This window comes from Nicotiana tomentosiformis, chromosome 9 (genome assembly GCF_000390325.3).
Source record: "Nicotiana tomentosiformis chromosome 9, ASM39032v3, whole genome shotgun sequence".
In the NCBI taxonomy this organism is placed as follows: Eukaryota; Viridiplantae; Streptophyta; class Magnoliopsida; order Solanales; family Solanaceae; genus Nicotiana; species Nicotiana tomentosiformis.
In genome coordinates this window covers 105,649,370-105,659,987 of record NC_090820.1, presented here as the reverse complement: position 1 = coordinate 105,659,987, position 10,618 = coordinate 105,649,370, and positions in this window count along the sequence as shown.

Below are 10,618 nucleotides of genomic sequence, written 5' to 3'. Positions count from 1 at the left end.
TTTTTGTGTGTCAATAATATGTTTGATCAAAGCCTAACCCCATGTCTGGGTAGACAGGTATACCATGAGTAGGGAAAGAGGTAAGTCTGAAAAGAGGCCCAGATCAGAAGGGATACCAGATTTTTTGATTGTAGATCTGATACCACAATTGTTGTGGGATTGGTGGAGAGACTTTAAGGAATATGAGTGAAACCAGATAAAGAAATACTTGGGATATTTGGTTCACATGATTACGATCAAGCCCAGGAGGGATGTGATTGAAGCTTTGATTCCGCACTGGGATCCTGAAAATAATGTGTTCCGTTTTACTGACTGCGAAATGACTCCGACCTTGGAGGAAATTGCCATTTCCAGGGGTGGGGCCGCAATTTTCACAGCCAAAGGCCCATAGTACCAAAAAATGTGAATGAGGGTAGGTTTCTGAAGCTCTTGAACATAAATTACTGATAATATGAAGGTTTAGGAGGCAAATGGGTTAAGTTGGGCTTTTTGTTTCAGTTGTATGGCCTAGAATGCAATTTCGAAATGAATGTGGGAAAATTGAAATCAAAGGAAGATAAGGAAACATGGAAGGTATATAGAAGGTTTGCATTTATGGTTACTTTTTTGGGGCGTGTAGTTTTCCCGGAAAGGGAGGGACACATTAACATTCGCTTGGCAGGTGTAGTTGAGGCTCTGACCTCAGAAGGGGATGATTACACTTTGGTCCCTATGATTCTTTCTTGTATTTTTCTTGCTTTAACTAGATGTAAAATGGGCGCGCGAAACTTTGATTGTTGCAACATTTTGTTACAGATATAGTTTTTGGAGCATTTCTATCATCATCCTACGATCACTGATTTTAGTGAGCTATGGCCCAATCATACTTATGATCACCAGAAAAGAATTGACGAATGGGACTTACCAGAGGGGATTGGCGCCTGGAAAGAACTACTTCTTACTCTGTCTACCAAATGGATCACTTGGAACTACGATTGGTTCTCCTCTAAAGAGGTCATTTGTGAGTCTGCATACCATTCTTATTTGGTACTCATAGGATTGGATGGTGTTCAGTCTTATGCTCCACTTCGGGTAATGCGCCAATTTGCACGACTACAGGAGGTTCCACCAACACGAGATATGAGCAAGTTCTGTTATGATTTTGGTAAAGATCAACCTCATGACGAAGAAGAAATTATGAAAATTTTGTATGCAAGTAAAGTCTTGGAGTTGAATGATATGGTAGAAGACCGAGATCGTGGAGAGGTGATCCCTGAATATATTACCCGGTTTCATGACCCTTCATCGCTTAAAGATAGGCCTAAAGGGTCCATCAGGAGGAGAAATGATCAAAGAGCTATAGAAAGGTCAAAAGAGGAATTGGAGCATGCCCGGATGACCATATCCAAACAACAAGCCCAACTGCAAGCCGTAGTCACTCAGATTCGTTTAAATATTGAGAAAGATTATCAATCTACCTTACGGGTCATGGATAAAGATCTAAAGCATGCTAAAAATGAGGCGACCCGCTTAGATGAAGAACTGGCAAGCACTATTGGTTTAGTCAGAAGAGTTGAGGCAAATAAAAATGTTGAAATACATAAGCTGCAAGAAGACTTGAGTATCATTGAAGAGGATGCGCACCAACAACAATTGGAGTTTAATCAGCAGAGAGAGCAGTTTGAAAGAGAAAAGGGCCCATTGGATACGCTCAAAGGGTCAGTTTCATGCACAATTGGAAGAAATAAAAAGGCATAAGAGAGATCATCAACATGCAGATTTTGAGGCAGAGCGGCATCAGTGGATGATTGAGAGAGCTGTGCTAAACCGCCGTATTGAAGAATACGAGGGACGCGAGACACAGATGGGGAACGCCCTCAACACTACCCAGATATAGTTGCAGAATTGTCACGTGAATATGGGGCAAGCCAGAGAGAAAGTACATCAATTGGCAGAGAAAGCAACATATATTCATGACGATCATCGTCATCTAAACAATGAGAAAGTTGGTCAACAGGCACGTACCCTCGTTCCACAGTTGCCGGCAGTATTTCAGAATTTGTACGAGATTTTGGGGGGAGAGTGGAGGCCAAGGGATGCAGACCTTTGATGATATCAGTTTAAGTAAGAATACCATTAAAGATTAAAGTTTTAGTGCAGTCAATTAGTTTGTAGTTTCATTTTTCATTTGTCGTATTTTTAATTTTATATTTGTCGCATTTTCAGTCATACTTATGTCTTTAGAGTCAATTTGAATAATAATAATAATAATAAAAAATTGTTATTATTTCCTCCTGAACTACGTAATGATCTAATTCATGCGGCGACATGATACGTAGGCAACCCACAAAAGGAGAGAAGAAGATAAGAGAAGAGAAGAAGATAAGAGCGTCAATAAGAAGAAACCTCATAAGCTGAATGAAACATGATGCCTTCAAAAGCATGTTAGAAATAGTGACAATGATAGGAGCATGGCACATTACGTGTGATTCATATATATAAAATGCTTAACCCTAACATGTTTGCTATCTCTTATTTAGTAAGCTTAAGGTGGTTGGTTTGTGGTGAAACAGGCAACACACCATTACTTCACCAGATCTAAGGGAACAATAGTAATGGCAATAATGATGAGATCGAGCTGATCAGTGACGACCCCTAGGGTCAGTCAGTTGAACAAGAGTCAGAGGAAATAAGAAAATTGAGACAGTAATTGTCTGATGTATATAAAGCTTGGGTGTCTGGTCAGCCTCCACCCCGGGGTCCCTTAGAGGGAACTTCCACCGTACCCCTTGCTATTCAACCACCGCTCCATGCAACAAGCGACCACATTCTACCACCAGGGTATGTGCCAAACTACAGCCTCCACACTGCTCCCGGTACCTCTAATGTGCGACCTCCAGTCGCACCGGTCAGGAACACTCCTATAGTCATGTCTGGCGCACCGGTATACACAATCCCGCCTCCACCTCCTGTGACAAGGCCAATCAACGAGCCACCATCTCATGCTTATAATGGCTAATACTACTCTCCAAATAGGGCTTTCGGGGTCTCGCCTCTATACAATCAGACTCCTTAGTACGAGTCACCAGTGGAAAATGACAAGCTTGCCAAGACGGTTGAGCCAGATGAGATGGCGAGGAAAATAAAAAGTCTTGAATAGAACATACAGGGACTAAGTGGTCACAAAAGTGTTTCGTTCAGTGATTTATGCATGTTCCCTCACATCCATTTTCCACCAGGGTTCAAGACCCCAAAATTTTAGAAGTATGATGGACACGGCAACCCTACCGCCCATTTGAAAAGGTACTGCAATCAGTTGAGGGGTGCAGGTGGAAAAGAAGAATTGCTGATGGCTTATTTTGGGGAAAGTCTTGTGGGGGTAGCCTCTGAATGGTTCATTGACCAAGATATCTCTCATTGGCATGTCTAGGATGACATGGCCCAGGCCTTCGTCAAACAATTTCAATACAATATTGATATTGCACTGGATCGCAATTCCCTGTCCAATATGAAGAAAAAGCTGACTGAAAGCTTTAGGGAGTATGCAATCAAGTGGAGGGAGGAAACGGCTAGAGTTAAGCCACCCTTGGATAACCACGAGTTGATCACTATTTTTCTGGAGGCCCAAGAGCCTGATTACTTTTAGAACATGATGTCTGCAATGGGTAGACCTTTGGCGGAAGTGATCAAAATAGGAGAAATGGTCAAAATGGCCTCAAGACTGGCAGAATTGTAAGTCAAGCTGCTCTCAAAGCGACCACCCAAGCTATCCAAAATGGGTCGGGAAGTTTGGCAAAAAGAAAGAAGAGAGATAAAGGATCCATGATGACTTCGGGATCCAGGGAAGTTTAAAGAGGGGCATCGCACCCTTATATGCAAGTTCAGCAGGGGCAATCCAGCTACCCTCAACATTACTATCCCCCGCCAATTCCTGAGTACTCTGTGGGACCGCCACAATATACAGTGTTTAATGCTCAATCCTATGCTCGTCCTCCCAATCAATAGGTACGGGCACCAGCTCTAAGATTCCCCCGACCTCAGCAGCAAAATTTTTGGGCACCCTACAATACTCGTCCTAGGCAGGATTATGGTCGAGAGCATAGGCTGGTGGAAAAATTTACTCCATTGGCTGAATAATAATCTAGTCTGTTCCAGTAGTTAAAACAGATGGGCGTGATTGGACCCATCGCTCCCCACCATATGCATTCCGATTCACATGGATTTCAAGCAAATGCTAGATGTGAATATCATTCAGGTGCTCCGGGGCATAGCACTGATGACTGTTGGACCCTAAAAAGAGCCATAGAAAGACTCCTTGTATAAAAATTGATTGAGGTCATGAATGTCGAGGACCCTCCTAATGTGACCAATAACCCATTGCTAGCACACAATGATGTTCATTTTGTGGGAATGATTGGCCGAGATCGTGAATACAAGCCGGTTGGTCGAGCAGAAATGACAGTGGTAACGATTCAAGGGGGAACCAAACTGGAAGTAAGTCCAAGCAGAGATGCACCATTGATTGTGAAAGGCGCCCAGAGCTTAGAGAGGGCAACTTTATTTGTTCCAAAAATCTCGAGGTTGGAAGTTCGCTCCAATGTTCCAAGCCCAAAGTTATACGTCCTTGGAGGTCACCCTATCACAAAGCAGAATCAGGGCGGTACAACAGGTATAATAGAGTCGATCATAATCAAGCCTGCCACACAACCCCGTGTAACAAATACGAAAACCATCCCTTGGAACTACAACAAAACCATAGTAACCTACAAAGGCAAGGAAATCATAGAAGAAGTGGGGGAAACTAGAGGTTTGACTGGATCAGGGAGGTGTTACTCTCCAGAAGAGTTGAGGAAGGCTAAGTAAATGAGAGAAGGCCAAATGCCAATAAAGAAACCGGTCACTAAAGAAGAGGTGGAGGAGTTTTTGAAAAAGATGAAAGTTCAGGATTACTCAATCATTGACCAGCTGAGAAATACTCCTGCCCAAATCTCTCTATTATCTTTGCTCATACACTCAGGAGAGCATGCCCGTGTACTAATCAAAATCCTGAACGAGGCACATGTCTCAGAGAATACCACCGTGAATCAGTTAGACAATATGGCCAATAGATTTGTTAAGGTGAACAAAATTTCCTTTATTGATGATGAACTTCCTGAGGAGGGAGCCGATCACAATAGGGCTTTACACCTGATTGTCAAATGTGAGGGGCATTATGTGAAGTGAGTCATGGTTGATGGAGGCTCGAGTGTAGATGTATTCCTTCTCTACCTTGCAAAGCATGAAGATCAATGCAGATATGATCCGACCCGGCAATGTTCGCATCCGGGCTTTTGATGGCTCAACGAGAGATACCATTGGGGAGATCAACCTCACCATGACGATTGGGCCTGTTGATTTTAAAATTGTCTTCCAAGTAGTGGACATGGAAACTTCTTATAACTTTCTTCTTGGAAGGCCTTGGATCCATACGGCCCAAGCTGTGCCATCCACCTTGCATCAGATGCTCAAATTCGAGCATAACAGGCAAGAAATTATTGTTCACGGAGAAGACGAGTCATCCATTTATAAAGACCCGTTAATCCCATGTATAGAGGCCATCAAAGGATGTGAGTCTATTGTCTATCAGGATTTCGAAGTGGTTGATGTGGACCATGTTGAGGAAGGAAAGCCCATTCTACATCCTGTCTCTCCGCCACATCTGTAATGGTGGCTGCACTTATGATGAGACAAAGTTATGAGCCAGGAAAAGGCTTGGGTCATTGCAAGGAATTTCAGAACCCATTTCTCCGTTCAGTAACAGGGGTACTTTTGGTTTAGGCTTCGGGCCAACACAAGCAGACGAAGACAAAGCCAAGCACCGCAAAAAGCACGGGTGGGTCTTCTAGCAACCTATCCCTCATATTTTCTACACTTTTGTCAAGCCACGATTCAAACAGGGTCAAAATTCCTTGGCACATGCAAACATTGATGAAATTTGACATGGCCTCAGCCAGATGTTTTCTGATGTGAATATGATCCAGGCTGTGAAGGCACTAGTCGTGCCGATATGCAACTAATTGGCCCAAACACCATGCTCAATAACTGGGAAGAAACTCCTCTCCCCACAAGGAAGGAGTCTTGGTAGTTGACTTTTGCAGCTTCTTTCTTTTGTACTTTGGGTTACTTTCAGGGTTGTAATCCAAATATCTTAGTATAATTGTTTTATTTTGACGTTAGCCCTTCTATCCTTTCAAATTCAATAAAATGCAGTTCAGTTTCGTATTAAATTTTGTATCTTTTCCTTTTCCTAATTCCTGCCATTTTATCTCCATTTCCATTTTGTTAATGCCGGCTTTAATAACATGCCATGCATGCGGAATTCATGCCCAGATCTGAAAAAGTTGTCTAATTTCGAAATAATGCACCAAGAGGTCGAATATGATGAAGATAAGGTTGTTGAGGAAATAAAAAGAGAGTTTGAACAATTTGAAAACAAGCCTAGGCCCAACCTCAATGAAACTGAGTCAAGTAATATCGGAGGTCATGAAGAAGTCAGAGAAACAAAGATAAGCATTCACACTGAACAAAAAACTAGAGATGCCTTGATTCAACTTTTATTTGAGTATAGAGATGAGTTTGCTTGGTCTTAAGATGATATACCGGGTTTAAGAGCCGATTTAGTGGTTCATAAGCTTCCCACGTATCCTGATTTTCCACCAGTCCAACAGAAGCAACGTAAATTTAAAACGAACATGAGTGATAAAATCAAAGAGGAAATAATGAAGCAATTGAGCGCCAATGTTGTCAGAGCCGTACGATACACCACCTGGGTGGCAAATGTTGTGCCCATGCCAAAGAAAGATGGAAAAACTAGAGTCTGTGTTGACTACAAAAACCTAAACAAAGAAAGTCCGAAGGATAATTTTCCTTTGCCAAACATCCACATTCTTGTAGATAATTGTGCAAAGCATGAGATACAGTCGTTCGTGGATTGCTATGCTGGGTACCACCAGATTCTAATGGATGAGTGTGATGCAGAAAAATCGCTTTCACCACTCCGTGGGGTACCTATTATTACAGGGTCATGCCATTCAGTTTAAAGAATGCAGGGGCAACTTACATGAGGGCCATGACCACCATTATTCATGACATGATGCACAAAGAGATAGAAGTATATGTCGATGATGTCATCATAAAATCAAAGACACAGGCTGATCAAGTGCAAGATTTGAAAAAGTTCTTCGAACGGCTTCGAAGGTATGACCTTAAGCTCAATCCAGCCAAGTGTGCATTTGGGGTTCTATCTGGGCAACTCCTCAGTTTTATAGTCAGTCGGAGAGGCATCGAATTGGATCCATCTAAGATAAAGTCCATTCGACATCTGCCACCCCCGAAGAACCAAAATGAGGTCATGAGTTTTCTCGGGAGGTTGAACTACATCAGTAGGTTCATTGCTCAGCTTATAACCACATGCGAGCCCATCTTTAAGTTGCTGAAAAAGGATGCTGCAATCAAGTGGACGGACGATTGCCAAAATGCTTTTGACAAGATCAAAGATTATCTACCAAAACCCCCTGTACTGGTCCCATCTAAACCTGGTAGGCCTTTGTTTTTATATCTATCGGTGATGGATAATTCCTTTGGATGCATTCTGGGGTAACATGATGCAACATGCAAAAAGAAACAAGCTATATATTATCTGAACAAGAAGTTCACCAATTATGAGGTTAAGTACACCCTTTTAGAAAGGACATGTTGTGCCTTGACTTGGGTCGCTTAGAAGTTGAGACATTATCTTTTGGCCTATACTACTTACCTCATATCCAGAATGGATCCTCTGAATTATATCTTCCAAAAGCCAATGCCCACTGGCAAGCTCGCAAAATGGCAAATCTTGCTCACAGAGTTCGACATCGTCTATGTCACTCGCACCGCGAAGAAAGAACAGGCTTTGGGCGATCATTTGGTAGAGAATCCAGTTGATGATGAGTACATGCCACTTACCCCATACTTCCCAGACGAAGAGGTCAACTCAAGAGAGGAAGTAGTTCCAGACGACAACCCTGTATGGAAAATGTATTTTGATGGAGCTGTCAATATCAAAGGAGTTGAGATCGGGGCAATCCTCATCTCACCTATTGGACAGTATTACCCTGCAATGGCCCGACTTCGATTCTTCTGTACCAATAATACGATAAAATACGAAGTCTGTATCATGGGTTTGAAAATGGCCCTCGATCTGGATGTGCATGAACTATTGGTTATGGGAGATTCTCACTTGCTTATCCGTCAAGCCCAAGGTAAATAGGAAACTCGAGACATCAAGATTATTCTCTACAGACAATGTGTACAAGATTTGAGCAAAAGATTTAAATCCATCGAGTTCAGGTACATTCCCAGGTTTCACAACAAGCTAGCCGATGCTCCCTTATCCAGGAAACACTCAGATCAATCCACTAGAAATCCAAGTTTGGAATCAACACAGTTACTGCAATATAATTGAGACAGAACCAGATGGTGAACCATGGTATCATGACATAAAACGATTCCTAAAGATAAGAGAATACCCAGAGCATGCCAACGGTTTCTTCCTGAATGGGGAAATTTTGTACAAAAGGACCCCATATTTGAACTTGTTGAGATGCTTAGATGCCATAGAAGCTGAGCGGATCATGAGTGAAGTGGATTCGGGGGTATGCGGACCTCACATGAATGGATATGTTTTGGCGAAGAAGATTCTGCGGGCAGGGTATTATTGGCTTATAATGGAGCGAGATTGCTTTAGTTTTGTTCGCAAGTGTCACCAATGCCAGATTCATGGTGACCTAATTCACTCGCCACCTTCGGAGTTGCATCCCATGTCCTCTCCTTAGACTTTTGTTGCTTGGGGAATGGATGTTATTGGGCCAATTGAGACAAAGGCTTCAAATGGGCATAGATTCATTTTGGTTGCAATTGATTACTTTACCAAGTGGGTGGAGGTCGTCACTTTCAAATCAGTCACCAAGAAAGTAGTGGTAGACTATGTTAATTCCAACATCATTTGCCGCTTTGGTATCCCGAATACCATTATCACTGACAATACGTCCAATATCAATAGTCATTTGATGAAGGAGGTATGCGAGCAATTTAAAATTATGCATTGCCATTCTACCCCTTACCGGCCAAAAGACAATGGAGTTGTTGAAGCGGTGAACAAGAACATCAAGAAGATTCTTAGAAAAATGATCCAAGGTTCCAGACAATGGCATGAAAAGTTGCCTTTTTCTCTTTTGGGATACAGCATGACTGCTCGCACATCTGTTGGTGCAACTCCTTATCTGTTGGTATATGGAACGGAAGCTGTAATACCGGCTGAAGTCGAAATTCCCTCTCTTCGAATCATTGTGGAGTCGGAGATTGAAGATACAGAATGGGTAAAGACATGATTAGAAAAACTAATGCTGATTGATGAAAAATGGCTAGCAGCAGTGTGCTTTGGCCAGTTATACCAGCAAAGAGTGGCACGCGCTTACAACAAGAAAGTGCATCCAAGGCACTTCGAGGTAGGCCAAATCATTCTGAAACGCGTTCTTCCACACTAAGTAGAAGCTAAAGGAAAGTTCGTCCCAAACTGGAAAGGACCCTACATCATCAAGAAATTGTTACCAAAAGGGGCCTTGCACTTGGTAGATGAAGAAGGACGGGTACCAGACATGACTATTAATGCAGATGCAGTCAAAAGATATTATGTCTAATATATACCCACTGTGGAACTTTCACGCATGATTTTCTTAGATCGAGATGACAAAGGCTACCATTGCTCGCTATTCCAAGCAAGTGTCACCCTCTTGTTACCCCTTTTAAGCTGTATTTTTCTTCCTTGTTTTCCACTTTTTGGAACCTGTGTACTCACAAAAAAAAAAAAAGAAAAAAAAAAGTCAAACAACAAATTTTCTGAGCCATTGAACTACGTCCGACCTGATTCCGAAAGGATACGTAGGAAGCCTTACCCTGGGTTCGGTCCCATCACAACAAAAAATCCATATTCCCAATACTCCAAAACTGGGGCAGAAGTTTATTTTTATCTTACGGTTTTTCCTGTAGAAACAGTTCCAAAAGTTGTAATTCAGTTCAAGGTTCTTTTCGTCTTTTCCTGTTAAGAACTTCTGATCGATCTTTGAGAATACTTGAAGTCCCCATACCAGGGGCATTAGCTAACCTTCCGCGTGTCGTATCTTAGTAAAAAAAAGAAAGAAAGAAAAGAAGAAATGAGAGAGTCTTATCGGTGAAAACCCGTATGGGCACTGTAAGGCGACAGTGAGCAGAGAAATGCGAGAGTCTTATTGGTGAAAACCAGATGGGCACCATAAGGCGACAGTGATTAGAGAAATGAGAGAGGTCAGTTAGAGAAAACCCGCAAATGGCGCTACTAGCTGAATGAGGGTCTTTGATGCTCCGGCATGAGCATAACCAAGACAGTTTCAAGATGAACATTTGCGACGTATTTTGAGAATTAGACAGCTCAGACAGATTAGGCGTCCAGTCCAAAATGCATTCCATGATTCATTGAAGTCGGCATATAGCTCCAGAAAAGTCTCCTTATTTCTTTCCCCGAAAGGGACACCTTTTATTTAGACACAATTCCTTTTTCACTTCCAATTGCTCTTCTATTCTTTTC